Below are 15,785 nucleotides of genomic sequence, written 5' to 3'. Positions count from 1 at the left end.
CCTGTGACACGGTGACCCCCGTGGCCTCCCACCTTCATCCCTCCTGGGGACCCCGGCAAGGCCCGGGATGCCAGCAGTGGCCTCCTGGAGTCAGGTGTCTCCCCGGGCGGAAACCAGCAAGGGTAGAGCTAGCTGAGGAGAATGTGAAGGCTGCGTCCCGTTTGGGTCAGAGCAGGGTGGGCTGCACGGATCGCCTGTCCCTGCCATTTGGAGCCACGAGCTCCTGTGCCTTTACCGCGGTTGCCTCCTGGTGGGTTGGGGATCCACACTCCCAACCACGCCTCCTCATCCCTCAGGGTCCGCCAGGCTCCTGGAGCCAGGATCAGCCACAGTCGGAGGAGCGGTCAGCGTGAACCTAACCTGCAGTTAGGATTCAGATCCTGGGTTCCTTCTCAGTGTGGGTTAAGTGAGGGGCAGGGCTCCGGGTCCTTGTGCTCTGTAAGGGCCCTACATTTCAAGTTCAGCGAGTGCACGTGGACACAAAGGGCCTTTCTCCCTGGCCCGAGAAGCCGGTCTCCTGGCCGGCTTCTGAACTGGTTTGACTAGTTTGAAAGGAAACCAATGTGATTTTTAAATCTTTGTGCGACTTTCCCCTTCTTCCACACAGATAAGGAGTGGAGCTTGGCACGCGGCCTGGTGCACCAGGAGCAGAGGCCAGCTGTCACGGGGGCAGTGTGTGGGCCTGGGAAGTAGGATCATAGGCAGTGCTGTAGGTAAAGACCGGTTATGGAGAGCGGTGGCTTCTCACCCGCACTCTAGTGATTATGAGTTCTGGTGTGTTTCCTTCCTCTAATTCCAAACTAAGAAACCGGTACTAAAGCAATTAAATGTATTTATAACTTAATAAGATACTAGTCACTCCCCTGAGTGTGCTAACCCACGTAACGTAGCAGCTAACCTTTATAAATGGAAGCCAAGGGCTGCCTCTGGAGCTGCGCCTGTCGTAATTTGGGGTCAGCAACGCTGTGATAAAATCGCAGTTACTAGGATTTTCTGAAAAGGTTCCCATCGCTCATGATGGACAGCTGCTGGGTCTGGCCTGCGGCATCTGGCTTAGCTGGAAACTGTCAGCTTTAAAACGACACCCCTCGGGGTACACACATCCCTTACAGAGCCTGGGTTCAAGTCCAGCTCCCTGGGAGGCAGCAGCGTGTGGCTCAAGTGCTTGGGTCCCTGCCAAAGACATGGGAGACCTGGACTGAGGTCCTGATCCTGGTTTCTGCGGGAAGGAGAGTAAACAGATGCAAATCTGTCTCTCTGTGTTTAAATACAAAGAAGAAGATGAATAGGAATTAAGTTTTATTTTTAAAATTACAGCAAAATAACCTTGAGATGCCTGTAGAAAGGAGTAAGCATTTGCTCACTGGTACAGAAGGCCGTGAAGTGAACCATGTTTTCTCTCCGCACTAGGAAGACTTCGGTCTCACGTCCTTCTCTCGGCCCTGCCTCCTGCAGCAGGGACATCTGTGTCCTGGGGAAATTTGCATCCTTGGCCTGCAGGGTGCCGAGCCCAGGAGAGCAGACCCGGGCTGGATGTGAGGGTGATGCCCTGGGTGTTCCTTGAGTCGCTGAACTTTTTTTTTTTTTTTTTTTTGACAGGCAGAGTGGACAGTGAGAGAGAGACAGAGAAAAAGGTCTTCCTTTTGCCGTTGGTTCACCCTCCAATGGCCGCCGCGGTAGGCGCGCTGCGGCCGGCACACCGCGCTGTTCCGATGGCAGGAGCCAGGTGCTTCTCCTGGTCTCCCATGGGGTGCAGAGCCCAAACACTTGGGCCATCCTCCACTGCACTCCCTGGCCACAGCAGAGAGCTGGCCTGGAAGAGGGGCAACCAGGACAGGATCGGTGCCCCGACCGGGACTAGAACCCGGTGTGCCGGCGCCGCAAGGCGGAGGATTAGCCTGTTCTTTGGTTCTTGTCTGCAAGGAAGTGCCTTTCTTTCTTAAATATTTCTTATTTAAAAAGCTGTGACACAGAGAGAGAGAGAGAGAGAGAGATCTTCCATCTGCTGGGTCACTAAGCTAGGAGCCGGGAACTCCATCCAGGTCTCCCACATCCGTGGCAGGGACTCAAGGACTTGAGCCACCATAGGCTGTTTCCCCAGGCACATCAGCAGGGAGCTGGATTGAAAGCGGAGCAGCTGGGACTTGAACCAGCACTCGGATATGGGATGCTGGTGTTGCAAGCAGCAGCTTAACCCGCTGTGCCACAACGCTGGCCCCTGGAAAGTTCCCTTCCGGTCATTCAGGCTCTGCAAAAATGGTATCCAGGAGCCCTCCCCCGAGCAGATTCCGGATTTACTCACACCATTCTTAGGGATCCCATTTCATCTTGAACTTAGCTCTGCTGTGGCACTTGCCCTGTCTTGGTTTTGTCTGTGCCACCTTTTGTTCACCTCCCACATGGCACACGCGCGCGCACACACACACACACACACACACCCCTGTGGCCCTGCCAGCCAGCAGGCTCCTGAGCCACAGGCCATGGCTCAGTCTGAGTGGCTTGTCCCAGCACAATCCTGACCCCCAGCCAATGAAATGCTGCGGAATTTTTTTTAAAAAGAATTATTTATTTATTTGAAAGAGTTACACAGAGAGGCAAACAGAGCCAGAGGCTTTCCAACTGCTGGTTCACTCCTCAGATGGCCGCAACGGCCGGAGCTGCGCCGATCCGAAGCCAGGAGCCTCCTTCAGGTCTCCCATGCAGGTGCAGGGGCCCAAGGGCTTGGCCATCTACTGCTTTCCCAGGCCACAGCAGAGAGCTGGGTCGGAAGTGGAGCAGCTGGTGCCCACATAGGATGCTGGCACTGCAGGCGGTGCCTCACCAGCTATGCCACAGCTCAGGCCCTTAAATCTTTTTTTTTTTTTTTTTTTTTTTGACAGAGTGGATAGTGAGAGAGACAGAAAGATCTTCCTTTTTGCCGTTGGTTCACCCTCCAATGGCCGCCACGGCTGGTGTGCTGCGGCCAGCACACCACGCTGATCCGATGGCAGGAGCCAGGTGCTTCTCCTGGTCTCCCATGGGGTGCAGGGCCCAAGGACCTGGGCCATCCTCCACTTGCACTCCTGGGCCACAGCAGAGAGCTGGCCTGGAAGAGGAGCACCCGGGACAGAATCCGGTGCCCCGACTGGAACTAGAACCCGGTGTGCCGGCGCCGCAAGGCGGAGGATTAGCCTGTTGAGCTACTGCGCCGGCCTTTTTTTTTTTTTTTTTTTTTAATGCAGATTGACTGCGGAGTCTTTTCCCCAGTTATGTCTGGGAACTTTCTGCTGCAAAGCTCCTTCTTGGGAAGCAGGGGCAGACTGGCCCAGCGTGCTCTCCCACTGTCACCCAAGCGGCACTGGCCTGTTAGCCGAGAATTCTGAGATCGGTACGGGGCCGCTCTCCTAACCCACGTGGAAGTACCGAGCAGGTTCTCAGCTGGGCGCTGGTTTACTGCGGTTGGGCACAAGAGGGTGATGGGAGTTATCTTAAGAAAAGGGCTTCTGGTGTATCAGGAGAGTTACAGAGCCGGCCGGCCTGCAGCCTTGCGTGGTTAAGACGCCCGTGCCCATGCCCACACCTGAGAACCTGGGTGTGATTCCTGGCCCAGGCTCCTGACTCCAGCTTCCTGTCCATGCAGACCCTGGGAGGCAGCAGGTGATGGCTCAAATAGGTGAGTCCCTGCTGCCACCCCTGTGGGAGACCCGGATGCAGCTCCGGACTCCTGGCTTCAGCCTGGCGCAGCACTGGTCATTGCTGGCATTTGCGGGTGGATGGGACCTCTGTTTATCTCTTTCTTCCTGCCGCTGAAAGAAAACACTTGAACTCAGAATGTGAAGGGAGGCGTGGACCGTGGGTGAGGGTGGGCAGCTGCTTCCGGGGCAGGGGGACAGGCGACAGGGCTGCTGAGCCTTTGCTTCCCCCGGGCTCTGTGCTGCTTTGGGGCATCCAATCAGATCCTCAGCTTTCAACCCAGCCGGAAAGTCTAGGGGGGAACTGAGGCACAGAGCAGTTAACCCCATGTTGCTGCCCAAGGTCATGAGAGACCACAGACCCCAGGCTACCCATGATAGGACTCAGGATGTGGGTCTGTGCCGCGTGGCCCGAGTGTCTCATAGTCGGCTTGCTGGGTGTGGGACAGGTGCGTGGAGGGGGTGCAGCCCAGGTAGGTCAGGTTGAAAGTCAGTGATGACAGGGGGACAAGGGGGACTCCTCACCGCCCGCCCACCGAGGGCTGCTGTTCACCGAGGCAGAGTGTCTCAGAGTAAGAATCACAGATCCCAGAGGCTCCTTCTGGGAGCCCTTTGCTGGCGTTTTTGCCTCTGGCACTGTCACACACCCTCCAGTCCTGCCTGCCAGACCCCATTAGCAATTCCTTTAATAGAATTCAGAATCAAGAGCAGCACACCACCCTCTTCTCCCCTGGAAGGTAAGTGGGGTCCCGGTGGGGGTGGGGTGAGGGGAAGGTGGATGGGAGGGAATGTGAGGATCCCATCCAGGGTCCACGCCCTGGTGCTGCAGGCTAAGCTGCCACTTGCTACAGGGCATCCGGTACGGAATCAGAGTCCCTGCTGCAGCGCCTGGGAAGGCAGCACAGGATGGCCCCAGCGCTCGGGCCCCTGCCACCCAGGCAAGAGACCCGGATGGAGCTCCTGGCTTCAGCTTGGCCCAGCCCTGGCTGTTGTGGCCATTTGGGGAGTGAATCAGGGGATGGAAGAGCTCTGTCTCTCTCTCTCTCTGCTTTTCCAATAAATAAATCTTAAAGAATCATGGGTGGGCACTGCGGCCCAGTGGGTAGAGCTGCCCCTTGGGATGCCCACGCCAGGTATCAGTGCTGGTCTGAGTCTTCTCTACTCTGCATTTGATCCCACTTCCTGCTGATGCACGTGGGAGGCGGCAGGTGATGGCCCAAATACGAGGGTCCCTGCCACCCAAATGGGAGACACTGATGGAGTAACAGGCCACTGGGTTGGGTCTGCCCCAGCCCCGGCTGTTTCTCTCTCTCTCTCTCTCTCTGCCTTTCAAATAAATAAAGAAATCTTTAAAAATAAACAAGGCCAGCGCCGTGGCTCAATAGGCTAATCCTCCACCTTGCGGCGCTGGCACACCAGGTTCTAGTCCCGGTTGGGGCGCCGGATTCTGTCCTGGTTGCCCCTCTTCCGGTCCAGCTCTCTGCCGTGGCCCGGGAGTGCAGTGGAGGATGGCCCAAGTGCTTGGGCCCTGCACCCCATGGGAGACCAGGAGAAGCACCTGGCTCCTGCCATCGGATCAGCACAGCGCGCCGGCCGCAGCGGCCATTGGAGGGTGAACCAATGGCAAAAGGAAGACCTTTCTCTCTGTCTCTCTCGCTCACTGTCCACTCTGCCTGTCAAAATAAATAAATAAATAAACAAATAAACAAAAAAATCCACCCTCCACTCTGACATCTGACGCATCAGACTTGGAAGAGGACTGTCGCCACCCCAGGCTCACTGGCCCTCACCTGGATTCTTGCGCCAGCCTGCGCTCCCCACTCCACCGCGCCCTGCCAACTCCCGTCTGCCTCAGTTTCCCCTCATGTTACAGGCATCCCCGATTCCTGCTAAAGCAGGCCTGGACTCTGCAGGCTGTAGCATGGACTTCCTTTCCGGCTTCTTCCCGCCCTGTGTCTGCAGCCTACCTACTGTGCGCTCTAGCCAGGCCCCCTCGTCAACTGCCCTGAGCCCCCAGCCTCACCAAGGCTGTGCCCTCTGCTTGGGGCGCCCACTGGGTCCTCTCCTCCTGCCAGTCAGTTCCGGCAGTCTCCTAGAAGACACAGTTGGCCCAGGGTCAGCTGGCGTCCCCCTAGAGCCCCCATGGAGCTGAGGCCAGCAGGAGTCTGTGCAAGATGGTTAAGGACCCACTTACTCCTGAGTTCCTTACGCCACAGAGCCTGGCACCCAGCGCGATTTCATTCATTTGAAGTCAGAACAGCCTCCGTGGGTGATGAGGCAGGCGTGGGAGTGACAGCAGCGGGGTGACAGCCTTCGGAGAGACCGAAGCACGCGCCCCTGCACCAGGTGCGTCAGGTTCTGGTGGACACACCTGGAGCGTTCCTGGCAGTCACCCAGCCAATCCAGATTGTAACCAGCCACCTCCAAGCCAGAAAACGCTTCAGACACGACCAAGTGTGGACTATGGGCTTTGTGCCCTCCTGGGACCTGACATGTACTGACCAGTGACTGTCACAGCTGGCGTGTGGAGCCTGGGGCTGGGAACGGAGCACTGGCCAAGGTGTCCAGCAGTCACTCCTCCCTCCCTGTAGCTGAGCTGCCTCTGCCCCTCCCAGCCCCTGCACCCTCTCTGCAGGTGGAGCCCCATGGGAATTCAGACTGCCTTGGTATGGTTTTTTTTTTTTTTTTTTTTTTTAACTCAGAAAAATGACAAGCGTCTCTTCCTTGTTCTTTGAGTAACCTTAGCGGAGCCTTACAAGTCTGAACCCCAAAGACGCCCCCCGCCCCCTGCCTTGGGCAGGATGAAAGTCAGGTCTGCTCTCTGTGCAGTTGCCTGCGAGGCAGCTTGTCCTGTGATCAGAGTGGCACTTGGGGGGAATTCTGCAGCCTTGGAATCTGAGGTTGGGAGCCCTCCCCAGATGGGACCCTTATCTGCTGCAGGCGAAATTGTTCCGCGCTCTGAAAGATTTGCACAGCACCAGGTGCTCTCTCTAGCTGCTCCTGACCCCTGGCCTCCGTCGGGGTGATGACGGGGAACTTGTACAGACAGGGACCCGGGGAGAGACCCTGGACGAGAGTGCCGCCTCTTGTTCACTGGGAAAGACACCTTTTCTCTCTCTCTCTTTTAAAGATTTACTGTATTTGAAAGGCAGAGTTACAGAGAAGGAAGAGAGTGAGATTTCCCATCTGCTGGTCACTCCCCAAATGGCCAAAAGAGCTGGGGGCTGGACCAGGTCAAAACCAGGAGCCAAGAGCTTCTTCTGGGTCTCCCACATGGGTGCGGAGGCCCAAGGACTGGAGCCATCCTCTGCTGCTTTCCCAGGCTCATGAGTAGTGAGCTGCATCAGAAGTGGAGCAGCCGGGACTCGAACCAGAGCCCATATGGGATGCCAGTGTTGCAGGTGGTAGCTTAATCCACTACACCACAGCGCCGGCCCCCCAAGACCTTTCTCTTGGTGAACTTTAACGACCCCTGTGGATACGGGCACACCGTTCTTTCCCTTCCTCTCTGAGTCACAGAAACTCACACACCAGCTTGTGCTATCACTGTGGATTCACTCCTAGGCCTCAGGGGTCCTGCTGGCCACGCACGATTTTCTTTTTTTTTTTTAACTGAAGTATGATCAAGCACAAAACAGCACACATCCTAATGGACACTTGATTGAATTTCTACTAAATGAACATACCCGTGTCCTCTGTGCCCAGATCCTAAAACATGACGCTCAAAATCCACCCCCGTTCCTCTTCCCAGGGAAACCCGTCCTGACGCGGCTTCCGTAGATCAGTTTCACCTGTGAGCGCGATCGCACAGCCAATGCTCTTCGGTTTCTGACTTCTCTCACTCTGTGCTTGTGTCTGATCCTCATCCAGGAGGCGTGTGACTGTAGTCCCCCACCCCCCCCCACACACACACACTTGCTTTTAATTCACTTTTTTTTTTTTTTGACAGGCAGAGTGGACAGTGAGAGAGAGACAGAGAGAAAGGTCTTCCTTTGCCGTTGGTTCACCCTCCAATGGCCGCCGCGGAAGGCGCGCTGCGGCCGGCGCGCTGCGGCCGGCGCACCGCGCTGTTCCGATGGCAGGAGCCAGGTGCTTCCTCCTGGTCTCCCATGGGGTGCAGGACCCAAGCACTTGGGCCATCCTCCACTGCACTCCCGGGCCACAGCAGAGAGCTGGCCTGGAAGAGGGGCAACCGGGACAGAATCCGGCGCCCCGACCGGGACAAGAACCCGGTGTGCCGGCGCCGCAAGGCGGAGGATTAGCCTAGTGAGCCGTGGCGCTGGCCTTAATTCACTTTTTAAAATTAATTAATTTATTTGAAAGACTTACAGAGAAGGAGAAACAAAGAGAGACCTTCCATCTGCTGGTTCACTTCCAAGGTGGCCACAATGGCCAAGGCTGGGCCAGGCTGGAACCAAGAGCCTGGAACTCCCTCCGGGTCTCCCACATGGGTGGCAGGGGCCTGAAGCACTTGGGCCACAGTCAGCTGCTTTCTCAGCAGGGAGTTGGGTCGGAAATGGAGCAGCTGGGACTGGAACTGGAGTCCATACGGGGTGCTGGTGTCGTGAGCTGCCCCTCAAGCCGCTGCGCCACAGCACCAGGCCCCTCGCTTGTTCCTTTACACGGAGTGGTCCCCAGGCATCCTGGGGGTGCCGTCCTGTGCAGGCAGCCATTCCTGCAAGGAGTGGGAGAGCTGTCCCCAGTCCCACCCCGGAAACGCGACACCAGCAGGGAGGGCGGCTACAGGGCTTGGTCCCTGTGGAACAAAGAGTGGGCCTCGCTGGCACTCTCACCTCCAGTCCTTTCTTCGGAGACTGCTCGGGCCAGGCTGTCCCTGGAGTGTGCTCTGGCCATCAAGGAGGCGCCTCGGTGGAGGAAGTTCCGCTGGGAAGGCGCTCAGGGGCTGAACTGGGGTCGAACCTCAAAGCAGCTCCCCCTTGCATTTGCTGAGAGGAGCGGATGACCCGTGCCGGGGGACGGGGTGGGGGGGTGCGTTCTTGAGCACACTGTTGGTACAAGATTGTTGATGGGGGCGGGGCGGTTGCAGGTGGCCATGGACTGGCCCACTGAGAGAGGGGACGAGGCCAGCGCACACAGCCCTCGGCGCCTGGCCCATTACTGTGGATGGCCTCTGAGAAGTAGACTCGGCCACTCTTGAGCTCTGTGGCCAGGCAGGGCATGCAGTAGGAGGAGCTGGAGAGAGGACCGGGGATGCTGGCACAGGAGCGTGGTCCGCCCCTAGCAGGAGCTGGGAACCCTGCCCTCCCTTGAGGGTGCTCCGAGTCTGTGTGCCTTGGTGGGGAGCCACCTCACCCTCCCCAGGCCAGCCCTTTGTTCTTTGTCTTAAAACCTTTACTGAGGGGCCAGCATCACGCCCTAGCAGGTTAAGCCGCTGCCTGTATGCCAGCATCCCATATGGGCGCTGGTTTGAGCCCCAGCTGCTCCACTTCCAATCCAGCTCCCTGCTAATGGCCTGGGAGGGCAGCAGAGGATGGCCCAAGTGCTTTGGTCCCTGCACCCAAGTGGGAGGCCTGGAAGAAGCTCCTGGCTCCTGGGTTTGGATAGGCCCAGGTCAGGCCATTGTGCCCATCTGAGGAGTGAACCAGTGGATAAATGTCTCTCTCTCTCTCTTTCTCTGTAACTCTAACTTTCAAATAAATAAATAAATAAATATTAAAAAAAAATTTATGGGGGGGGCATTATGGCACAAAGGGTGAAGCTGCCACTTGCAATGTACGGCATCCCACACAAGTAGAATTTAGAGACCCGGCCGCTCCACTTCCAATCCAGCTCCCTGCTAATGCGCCTGGGAAAGCAGGGGAAGACAGCCCAAGGGCTTGGTAAGTGTGCAGAAAACTGGAACGGAGTTCCATGCTCCCGGTTTTAGCCTGGCCCAGTCCTAGCAGTTGCGCCTGTTTGGGGAGTGAACCAGCAGATGGAAGATTCTTTCTCTCTCTCTCTCTATTTACTTCTACCCCCCCCCCCCGTAATTCTGCCTTTCAAATTAATTAATTAATTAATTAAGTCTTTAATTTAAAAAAAAGAAAAGAAACCTTTACTGAGTGCTTGCCTTGCACTTTGGTGCTGGGCGCTTGGGACTGCAGTGGGAAACGAAACAGTCCCAGGAGGCCCTGCCAACAGGAAGTGCTGCTAGTTTCTAAGAACGGCAGGGAGCAGACAGGGTCCTGCGATGAAGCACTTGTGCCTGACAGCCAGCAGACTTCCGGGCTCAGTGCGGTGGCTGCCCGGGGGAGCTGGACAGGATTGGGAAGGCTCAGCTGGGAAATTAAGACCTCATCTGTTTTACCTATTTACTTAAAAAGGCAGAGAGAGAGAGAGAGGAATCTTCCATCTAAGGTTTACTCTCCAAATGCCTGCAAAAGCCAGAGCGAGGCTAGGCATAGCCAGGTTCCCCATGTGGGTGGCAAGGACCCGGCTTCTTGTCCCATCACCAGGTGAGCATTCCCAGGAAGCTGGAATGGAAACACAGAGCTGGGGTTCCAACCGAGACACTCCGGCCCAGGATGCACTTGTCCAAATGGCGTCTTCACTCCTGCGCCAAATGCCTTCGCTCAAGACCTCATCCTAGGGCCGGTGCTGTGGCTCACCTGGTTAATCCTCCACCTGTGGCGCCGGCATCCCATATAGGTGCTGGGTTCTAGTCCCAGTTGCTCCTCTTCCAGTCCAGCTCTCTGCTGTGGCCCGGGAGTGCAGTGGAGGATGGCCCAAGTGCTTGGGCCCTGCACGCCTTGAGAGACCAGGAGAAGCACCTGGCTCCTGGCTTTGGATCGGCCATAGTGGCCATTTGGGGGCGGGGGGGGGTGAACCAACAGAAGGAAGACCTTTCTGTCTTCTCTCTCATACTGTCTAACTCTGCCTGTCAAGAAAAAAAAAAAGACCTCATCTTAACAACACCAAAGACGCACACAGGAATAGTTTATTATTATTATTTTTAATATTTGCTCATTTATTTCAAAGAGGAACAGAAAGGGGAGAGTGACAGAAAGAGGAGAGAGAGACAGAGATAGTCCCATTGCTGGTTCACTCCCACATGACCACAGCTGCCAGGGCTGGGCCAGGCTGAAGCCAGGAGTCAGGAACAACATCTGGGTCTCCCATATGGATGGCAGGGGTGCAAGCCCCTGGGCCGTCCTCTGCTGCTTTCCCAGGGGCATTAGCAGGGAGCTGGAGGGGAAGTGGAGCAGCCGGGACTCGAACCGGAGCTCTGATATGGGATGTGGTACCCCAAGCGGGGCTTCAGCTGCTCTGCGCCAGCACCAGCCCCTGGGACTGCCGCTTGTCCTGTGTTCAGGGGCTTTGCAATGACCTCATAATACTGCTCCCGGCAGCCCTAGGGATCGGAACAGCTATTGCCTTGGACAGGGCAAGGAACAGGCTCGGAAAAGCTGCGCGGCTGTGGAAACTGTGTCCTGAATTTATGGTGTGGCCAGCAGCTTCGCCACCCATCAGTCAGACAGTTCTGCGACAGCGAACGTCCTGGAGGCAGCTCGGCCGCTGGGGAGGGGCGGAGGGGCCCGGGCTCCAGCCTAGAGGAGGGCGCAGAGCAGCCCCCTGGAGGAATTCCCCCACTGACGGTGCGGCAGGGTCACAGGCTCCTTGTGCCTTGCAAACCAGGGCATCAGAAATCACAAACCAGCAAACCTGGACTAGAAGGCAGCCCCTCCCCCGCCCCTAGGTAGTGCGGTCCTAGGGCAGGTGGGGGCAGATCAGTTGAAGGAGTTTCTCGCTGAGTGGCCAGAGGCGAAGATTCCACCCAGCTAAGCTCTGAGATGAAAGGGGAGCTGAGAGCGACAGCCAGCGTGTCAGGAGCTGGGTGAGAGGAGGGCAGGGGGACCGAGTCAGGGCACACTCCCGCCCTGTGCTGCCAATCACTCAGCCCCTCAGACGCCAACAGCTCCTCTTGATTCAACCCCTGCGAAGCGCACGGCTCTGCAAACCACTTCGCCTCCATGGGATTCTCCTAAGAAGTGCTGGGAGAAGCCGGCGCCGAGGCTCAATAGGGTAATCCTCTGCCTGCAGCGCCAGCACCCCGGGTTCTAGTCCCGGTCCAGGTGCCGGATTCTGTCCCGGTTGCCCCTCATCCAGTCCAGCTCTCTGCTGTGGCCCAGGAGTGCAGTGGAGGATGGCCCAAGTGCTTGGGCCCTGCACCTGCATGGGAGACCAGGAGAGGCACCTGGTTCCTGGCTTCGGATCAGCGCAGTGCACCGGCCGCAGCGGCCATTGGGGGGTGAACCAACAGAAAAAGACCTTTCTCTCTGTCTCTCTCTCTCTCTCTCACTGTCCACTCTGCCTGTCCAAAAAAAAAAAAAAAAAAAAGTGCTGGGAGTAGGTGCTATTACTATGCCCATTTTATAGATGAGAAAACTGAGGTCCTGAGAGCTATTAACTTGCCCAGGGCCTTGTGGGTGTTTTTTTAAACCACATGTACCCCAGTCTTGGGAAAGTGGTGAAAGAGGTCAGGTGCCCAGGAAAGGCAGAGACCCCGAATCTGAAAGCAAACCCAGCCAGGTGCTGGAGCAGGACGTCGGAGCTGAGGCCAAGGGATGGAGGGGAGCCCCGGCGGCTGCTGAGGAATAGATCCCCGAGGAGCCCAGCAGAGGGGGACTGACTGGCACGGGACACGTGCGCGGGACTCAGACCCCAGGGGAACAGCAGAGGGCAGGGGCATGGTCAGGAAGGCAGGTGGCCCCGAGCCCTGCTCACCTGCACCCGTGAGCGGCCTCTGGTTGCACACAGAAAGGAAACAAGGTAGGAATTCAGGGGAGTCCTGAAACCATCCCTGGGGAGATACTTCGTCCCTGCTTTCCCGTGCCCTCTCCCCGTGGACCGTATTACACATTCTGTTCCTTCACACTGCTCTTTCCTATGAAAACGTGGCAGCAGGGAGGTCCCCCTGTCTCCCCCTGTTCACTTCTGCACCCCTGCCCTTTGGAGATGTTTGACGGATAGGAGTGTGGGATGAATCACTGTGCATCGGAGGTTTTCCTGGCGGGTCTGCAGTGCAGCTGGGTGCCCTCACCTCTTCCCTGAGGCAGGAAGCAGGGTCCCCGGCGGGTGCTGAGCACCCTGATCAGCTCAGCCAAAGGAAGGCACTGCTGGTGGCAGTGAGACCTTGGCCAAGTTACAGTTGAGAGGAAGAGAAAAAAAAAGATGGACACTCCCTCCCTTCCCCTCTAAAATGTTTGGGGGCAAATCCCCCCCCCCATGATCTTTAGTGAGGCTTTTAAGCAATCAGATGCCAGGACTTTTATTTTTATTTATTTATTTATTTATTGACAGGCAGAATTAGACAGTGAGAGAGAGAGAGAGAGAGAGAAAGGTCTTTTTTGTTGGTTCCCCCGCAATGGCCACTGTGGTCGGCGCACAGTGCTGATCCGGAGCCAAGAGCCAGGTGCTTCTCCTGGTCTCCCATGCAGGCGCAGGGCCCAAGCACTTGGGCCATCCTCCACTGCCCTCCCGGGCCACAGCAGAGAACTGGCCTGGAAGAGGGGCAACTGGGACAGAATCCGGTGCCCCGACCGGGACTAGAACCCGGGGTGCCAGTGCTGCAGGTAGAGGATTAGCCTAGTGAGCTGCGGCACCGGCCAGGACTTTTATTTTTAAATAGCTCTTAGCTCTGAAGTCAAATCTGAGTTCAAGGGGACCATGTGCTCTGGGGACATTTACTTAGGACGGACTCCATCCCCCAGAGTATCTTTTTAAAAACCCTCGGCCACCAAAATCGTCCTGCAGAGCCCTCTGACGTCTGAGCGAAGGCGAGCGGTGCTGCCGGCCCCATGGCTGACAGCCAGGTTGTTGGCTTTCCAGGAAACGCAAGTGGCCAAGCAGGTGCGCTTCACGTGCGGCTTGCTCACTTCCCAGAGATCCAGGATGTGCCCAGAGGGCGGAGCACAAAGCCACCACCAGGCCGCGAATTCCCCGTGTGGGTGACCGAAGTCCACCTCAAGACGCCACGGATGGTGATGGAATGACCGTGCTCGGCGCAGGAATCACAGCTGGTTTAAATGCATGTATGGCTGGAAGATGTCTCCCGATTCCAGGGTCGCTGGCACGGGAGCAACCGTGTGACCTTCACTGAGACTCAGGGGGTTGGCGCTGTGGCCCCTGGGTTAAGCTGTCATCTGTGATGCTGCCATCCCATATAGGGACCAGTTTGAGTCCTGACTGCCCCACTTCCAGTCCAACTCCCTGCTAATGAGCCTGCAAGACAGCAGGAGATGCCTCAAATGCTTGGGCCCTTGCCCCCGGGTGGGAAACCTGGAAGAAGCACCTGGCTTCAGACTGGCTCAGCTCCAGCCGTTGCTGCCATTTGGGAGTGAACCAGCGGATGGAAGACCTTTCTCTCTGTAACTCTTCTTCTCAAACAAATAAAACCTTGGAAAAAAAGAAAAAGTAGGGAAAGGCTAAGCTGTGAGGAGGTAGATGAACTAACAGGAGTCAGGTCGGGTCTCTGCTGGAATAAGAAAAGGGAAGAAGCGTGGGCAGATGCTTGCTCTGCCCAAAAGCAAAAGTGCTGCCCTTTCTGGGTTTCTCCGAGGTTACCTGGGGCCGGGGCTGTGGTGCCGCGGGTTAATGCCCTGGCCTGAAGCACCGATGCCTGTTCAAGATCCGGGTGCTCCACTTCCCATCCAGCTCTCTACTATGGCCTGGGAAAGCAATAGAAGATGGCCCACGTCCTTGGTTCCCTGCACCCACGTGGGAGACCCGGAAGGGGCTCCTGATCCTGGCTTCGGATCGGCGCAGCTCCGGCTGTTGGGGCTAATTGGGGAGTGAACCATCAGATGGAAGACCTCTCTCTCTCTCTCTCTGCCTCTCCTTCTCTGCGTAACTCTGACTTTCAAATAAATAAATCTTAAAAGAAAAAAAAGAAAGAAAGAAGTTACCTATCCCACCTTTCAGGATTACAGCTCTGGCCTTCCCATGGGTTTTGTCCCCACCCTCTGCTGTTACCTGTTCTGCTCGACGAGTCTCTCAGGTCTTCCTCTCAGAGCCCCACTCCCGACTGCTGTGGCAGGAGGCTTCTGGCTCTGTTTGTTTGTTTAAGTATTTATTTGAGAGGCAGAGAAAGATCTTCCATCTGCTGGATTACTCCCTAAATGGCCAAACTGAATGAAACCAGGAGCCAGGAGTTTCTTCCTGGTCTCCCATGCAGGTGCAGGGTCCCAAGCACTTGGGCCATCTTCTACTGCTTTCCCAGGCCATAGCAGAGAGCTGGATCAGAAGTGGAGCAGCTGGTCTCAAACCAGCACCCATATGGGATGTGGGCACTGCAGGCAGCGGCTTCACCCTCTCCGCCACAGCGCAGGCCCCAAGCAGAGAGATGTAAAAGCGAGGCTCCCAGCCAGAGCGGCAGGGAGCAGAGCTTCCAAGGGAGGAAAAACCAGAGGGGCTCGAGGTGCGGGGTTTGTCTGCACAATTTTGAAAAACAACAACAACAACAACCTGACAATCCGATTGAGCTTCAGTTACAGGGACAAAGCCCAGTAAAAGAGCTGATTTGCGATCCTTCACCCAGTCTGGCAAGCTTGAGATGAAACAAAGGAGCCATCACGAGGGTGGGAAGCCTACTTTGTTTGACAATAAACTGGGCGCTCAGAAGGGTGGGGTCACCGCTCCCTTGCTATTCTCGAGATAAGACTGGAAGCTCCCAAGGAGTGGGCAGGCCGGCCTTTCTGCCGTAGCTAAGGGGAACCTCTGGGGGGAACATCTTCCACCCTCAACTTCCAGGCTGCCTATTAACCCGTCCTACTGCTCACTTCACTGCACTGCGGTGGGTGCCTGAGGGTCTAAGGAGAGGTCTCTGGCTTTGTGGAACATTCAAGTCTCCCTACAGAGGTGGCCTCCTAGGAGGAACCCTGACCCCCTAGAATGTTCTAGAAGCCAGCGGTTCTCTTAGGACTGTCTAGAGACAGGCTCCTCCAGCTGGCCCATTAGTATTCAGGTGGTGAGGGGGAGAGTGAGGAAACCCCAGGTAATAAATGTCATTTTTAAGGAGATCCGTGAGTCACACGTGTGCTGTAGCAACTCCGACAGGTACCAACACAGGCGGCAGGGATTGCCAAACTCGGGGGATTGCAGGTTGAGCCAGAGCCA

The sequence above is a fragment of the Lepus europaeus genome, chromosome 12, assembly GCF_033115175.1.
Source record: "Lepus europaeus isolate LE1 chromosome 12, mLepTim1.pri, whole genome shotgun sequence".
In the NCBI taxonomy this organism is placed as follows: Eukaryota; Metazoa; Chordata; class Mammalia; order Lagomorpha; family Leporidae; genus Lepus; species Lepus europaeus.
The sequence above is the reverse complement of the archived record's forward strand: the minus strand, read 5'-3'. Positions refer to the sequence as shown.